Source organism: Marmota monax, unplaced genomic scaffold, assembly GCF_021218885.2.
Source record: "Marmota monax isolate L192 unplaced genomic scaffold, Marmota_monax_Labrador192_F-V1.1 WCK01_AAM20220418_F8-fsc00874, whole genome shotgun sequence".
NCBI classification, from domain to species: domain Eukaryota; kingdom Metazoa; phylum Chordata; class Mammalia; order Rodentia; family Sciuridae; genus Marmota; species Marmota monax.
In genome coordinates this window covers 84511-90510 of record NW_026692206.1, presented here as the reverse complement: position 1 = coordinate 90510, position 6000 = coordinate 84511, and positions in this window count along the sequence as shown.

Sequence of the window (6000 nt, the reverse complement as noted above, 5' to 3'; positions counted from 1 at the left end):
CTTAGGTGCCTTTCACTTAAGCAATTTAGATGTATAACCAGTCAAGCCAATTATAATTCTTTTCCATTTTATCACCTACATGTCTGGTAAAAATGTAATTCAGTAATCTAGGATCCAATGATTGGCCTCAGGGAACAGAATAAAAGATACAATGACACCCATAACCAGTGAATAGACTTAGAAACTCTTGAAGGGTAAGTGGCATTTCAATTTTTAACTTTCATTTTAATTCTGTAGTATTCAAAATGGAAGACCATGATAACTTTCTGCAAGGATCTTTACCAGGACTTTCATAATTTCTTTTTTTCCCCTCCCTTCCTAATGGAGGTATCTGTACTCCTGGTTCTCCTGGCCCTGGATAATTCTTGGCACTATTGAATCTCTTCTGACAGCAGAAAACAGTGATGAGGAGGTTGAATGACTCAATGGCAATTTAATCTGGTCTTATTTTATTTGGCCTTGTGCAAGAAGAAACCTGATGTGGCTTGGAATTGTAATGCCAGGAATTACCTGATTCCTGCATATTTCTCCCATTTTTCTGCCTGGTGAATGACTTCTATGGGCATTTAAAGCATGTACAACATGGTAAATGTAGATTTGTTGCTTCAGCCCCTGAACTGGGTATCTTATTTTATTGCATTTAAAATTAAAGGAGGGAAATAATAGATTTTAGATTTTATTCATAGGGACAAGGCATTTGAGTGTATTCATATGACTTGCTCTTTGATGCAGTACTGTCTTGTTTTCCTTTCAGTCAGACTTCTGGATTTAAGTGAAGGAAAAAATAACAACCAAAATAAAGGAATTTCTATAAATAAAATGTCATAACTATAAAGATTGACAACCTAAAGAATAGAATTAATATGATGTGATTAGTCTGTAAAAAGGGAGTCCAATGTTTATGTCTGGCTATGGAAGACCAGTTATGATTCAGAGAAGCTGAGACATGGTAGGAGAAGGTAGAGTAATGATTAGCAGAGAAGAGCTGGACGTAAGCATAGGCAATAGAAGAAATAGCAGGAGTTGGTGGTGCTAATGTGGAAGAAAATTATTGTAGCAATTGTTGCATTGTGGCCCCAGTGGTCCATATAAGAACTTTGTTATCTTGCAGGAGGGTCTTTATGAAGAGGCCATTGGTGAAGCAACATAAGGAGAAGAGCCCCTGAGGTGACAGAAAGAGAAGAGAACCAGACCATCTCAATGTCCTAGTCAAATATAGCACCTTGGGGACCACTCAAATGGATGAATTCACATGAATGATCATTGGTAAATCAACAGAGGAATTACCCCGCTAAGCCCCAACCAAATAATAGCTGTAAGCAAATGATGTGGTCATTGTGTTAAGTCACTAAGTACTGGAGGTAGTTTGTAATACAGCAAAAGATAACTGTTGGTATGATAATTGACAAGTCAAGGATATCTCTTTCTTCTCTGGCATATTGTGGTGTTAAGTGGAGAAGAAGGCTTGAGACCACAGCAAAATTGGGTCATATCCTCACTTTGTCAATTTTTATCTCTATGGTGTTATTTGCTATTTCTGAGTTTCAGTCTTTTTAGTTTTAAAATGAGACAAATATTTCTCCTCTCTCAATATAGTTAAGACATTATGTGCGTGAAGGTTTAGGGCTATATGAAGTACACACCAAACAGTAGTTCTACTTTATATCCTCCCTATAGTTCCTTTTATCTTGAGGGGACATATAGTTATCTAAAGCCTTTTATTTCCTAAAACTAGTCCTGTGACCTGCTAAAGGCAGTTTTGTCACAGGTCAATGGACTTTGCCGCAGTCTGGCTGGGCACAATCAGGAGCCACTTGTCAAAAGAAACTAACTTTATTTTTAGAACCACACACGCCAAACAAAACAGCCTCTCAGGAAAAACCCTCAGAGCCTCAACTGCCACCACTGGCTTTCCACAAGCCTCTCTCTCCCACACAAGCTTCTCTCCACCTCCCACAATCCTCCTGCTCTTGAGGCCGATTGGCTGGGTCACGTGGGCGGAGCCAAAAAAGTCCCCCAATGAGCAGCTCCGTGGTCTGAAAGGGCAGGGAAACAGCCCAATGAGCATCACCGCAGAGGAGCCAATCAGCTAGATGTTGCTGGGGCCGAGGAGCCAATCAGCTACATGTTGCTGGGGCCGCTGTGAGCCAATCATCAGCCAGCAGCTGGAAGTTTGCTGGCAGCTGGAAGTTTGCTGGGGCCCCTTTGGCTGTGGCTCTCAACATCTCCCCCTCTCTGTTTAAACAACAAGCATGTGGCTTAGGGACCGTGCCTGTTAGGCAGTCCAGTTCAACATATGGTCCTTACCCGTCATCGGATGAACTGACCTCTAGGCGTCAGCCTCCTGTCTTAGGTTGGTACCACTGCAATTGGATCATACCCGTCACTGACTACCGGTCCAGCATACAGCCATACTTGTGGATAGGCCTTTGCACCTGTGGGGGGGTGAGGTTCTTTGCCTCACCTCTGTTGGCCCCCAAATTTTAGACCATCACTAGTAGAGGAGGATGCAAAATGCCATGACATTAAGCCAATTGAGGGCTCCTTTGAAAAATTGTACCACTGGTGACACCATCAGCAAAAATACTCCAGCACTACCACAATTCGCTGTACCAACAGATAGTTCACAATGCATACAGGTGAGCTCACAATGTGTCCAGGCAAGTTCTGCAAGCAGTTCAGTGATGGCTATTGTAGAAGCTGTAGATTGGTTTTATCTTTGACTTCACCAGCACTGGGATGAAGATAGGAATTCTGGCAATAATGGCTAAAGAAAAAATTATGTAACATTACAGAAGGCACTAAAAGAAAACAATTTTCTTAACAATTTACATTGTCTTCACCGGCACTGGGATGAAGATAGGAATTCTGGCAATAATGGCTAAAGAAAAAATTATGTAACATTACAGAAGGCACTAAAAGAAAACAATTTTCTTAACAATTTACATTGTCTTCACCAGCACTGGGATGAAGATAGGAATTCTGGCAATAATGGCTAAAGAAAAAATTATGTAACATTACAGAAGGCACTAAAAGAAAACAATTTTCTTAACAATTTACATTATCTTTAAGAGAATTATTAAATATAATGAAAAGGAAAGGTGAAAGTAAACAAACAGATCTGTTAACCTTCTTTTTTGTTTACATATTAAAACAATCCTCAACAGTTGTTTACCCAATTTAAATTAAACCATATAAATCACGTGAAAAAACAAAATATTTGGATCCATTTTATCATGAGCGCTCATCATATATGATATATGGACATACATACATTCAAACATATAACACAAAACACAAGTGTGCACACATATAATACATACAACACATAACATTATAGTAAAGGCCTTATAACTTTTTACAGGTGAAATCTCCATTGCAATGTTTAAAAACTCTATAGTCAAAAAATAGAACTGATCAGCAAAATATTAACCTAGGTCTGTATGAGCTCAAAAAACAAAATAGAACTTCATGATATGGCAAAGGGCAATAATAAAATAGATATTGAAAAAAGCATCCTGGTTCTGTTGCAGATGTAAGAATAGCCAAACTGGAGTTTTGGATATCAGTTGTTATGGATTTGAGCCAAATCATCTTCTTTTTGGTCTGTAGAAATCGCTTTAGTTAATCTTTCTGGAATCCAAATTGGCTGCTGTTCTCCCTGTGGAAACACATAAACAGACCCCCGACTCCAGACAATCACTGGGTCAGGACCTTGGTTAATCTCTCTGGAATCCAAATCGGCTGCTGTTCTCCCTGTGGAAACACACAAACAGACCCCCGACTCCAGACAATTACTGGGTCAGGACCTTTCCATTGTCCTGTTAGAATATCCTTCCAAAGTACCTTGGGCTTATGCACATTTTTTGGACACATATGCCTTTCCGCAGCACTAAGTCCTGATGAATCCAAATTTAAAAAGTTTAGAGTAAAAAGGGTTATTTTAAGTTTATCTTTGGGGAATATATACCCCTTCCCAATTCCTTCTTTTTGCTTTAATAAGTACATTTTAATAGTTTGATGAGCTCTTTCAACTATGCCTTGTCCCTGTGGATTGTATGGGATTCCTGTTATATGAGTAATGCCAAATGTTGAGCAAAATTGTTTAAAAGAGGTAGAAGTATAACCAGGGGCATTATCTGCTTTTAACTGTTTTGGAACACCCACAGTGGCAAAATTTTGTAAGCAATGAGCTATAACATCTTTAGTTTTTTCTCCGGCATGAAGGGAGCCCATCAAAAATCCAGAAGAAGTATCAACTGTAACATGCAAATATTTTAATTTTCCAAATTCTGGCAAGTGTGTGACGTCCATCTGCCAAATATGGTTAGGTATCAATCCTCTAGGATTGACTCCAAGATTAACTTGTGGTAAAAAGGTCACACAATTTTGACATTGTTTTATTATTTGTCTAGCTTGTTCCTTAGTTATTTTAAAATGCTTTTGTAAAGTATTAGCATTGACATGGAACTTTTTATGAAAATTTATAGCTTCTTCTAGTGTAGAGAAAATATGTATGTCATGTGTAGTTTTATCTGCTAAATCATTGCCCAAACTAAGGGCTCCAGGCAATCCTGTATGTGCCCTGATATGTCCTATAAAGAATGGATCTTTTCTGTCCCAGATTAGACTTTGTATAGTGGAAAGCAAAGAGAAAACAGCAGAAGAAGGGGAAATCCTACCAGCATCTTCAAGAGATACTATAGCATTAACTACATACTGACTATCAGAAAATAAATTAAATACAGAATCTTTAAACATCACAAAAGCTTGTAAAACTGCATTAAGCTCTACCTTTTGAGCTGATTGTTTGGGTACTAAAAATGTAAAAGTTTGATCAGGGGTAACTACTGCTGCTGTACCATTATTTGACCCATCAGTGAATATATTTGGAGCATTCATGATAGGTGTTTTTCTTGTCATTTTTGGAAAAATTACAGGATGCAATGACCAAAAAGACAATAAAGGATTAGATGGTAAGTGGTTATCAAATGAAACATTAGATTTGCACATGATTATTGCCCAAGTATTTAACTCATTAGCTAACTCATCAATTTGATGCATAGTATATGGAGTAATAATTTTATTGGGAGAAATTCCAAACACTCCCTTTGCTGCTTTTATTCCTTTGAGTATTAATTGTCCTACAGCCTCAGGATACCTAGTAAGAATAGTGTTAGGAGAATAAGATAAATGTATCCATAATAATGGACCTTCTTGCCAAAATACTCCTGTAGGAATATTTTTTGTTGGTAGTACAATAAATAAGAAAGGCAAACTTATATCAATTCTATCCAAATGCATATTTTCCATATATGTTTCAAAGATTTTTAATGCCTTTCTTGCTTCAGGCGTTAACATTCGGGGTGAATTTGGATCTGATGGACCTTTTAGGATATCAAATAAAGGTCCCAACTCTCCTGTTGGTATACCTAAATAAGGCCTTATCCAATTTATGTCTCCTAATAACTTTTGAAAGTCATTAAGTGATTTGAGTTGATCTACTCGTATTTGAATTTTTGGTGGACGGACCATGGTTGAGGATAATAGAACTCCTAAATAATTAATTGGAAAATTTAATTGTACTTTATCTATTGCTATCTCTAGATAATAATTTTTTAATAAGTTTGTAAGTGTGGCATAACATTCTAGCAATGTGTTTTTATCTTTGTGTGCTAATAATACATCATCCATATAGTGAAATATTTGTAGTTCAGGATTTTGATTTCTAAGTGGCTGGATTACTTTGTTAACATAAATTTGACACATAGTTGGGCTGTTAGCCATCCCTTGAGGGAGTACTTTCCATTCATATCTCTGATCAGGACCTTCATGATTCAGTGCAGGGATAGTAAATGCAAAACGTGGACTATCCTCAGGATGAATTGGAATTGAAAAAAAACAATCTTTAATATCTATAACTAAAACATACCAGGTTTTTGGCAAAGCAGACAACTGAGGAATCCCTGATTGAGCAGGTCCCATAATAACCATCTCATT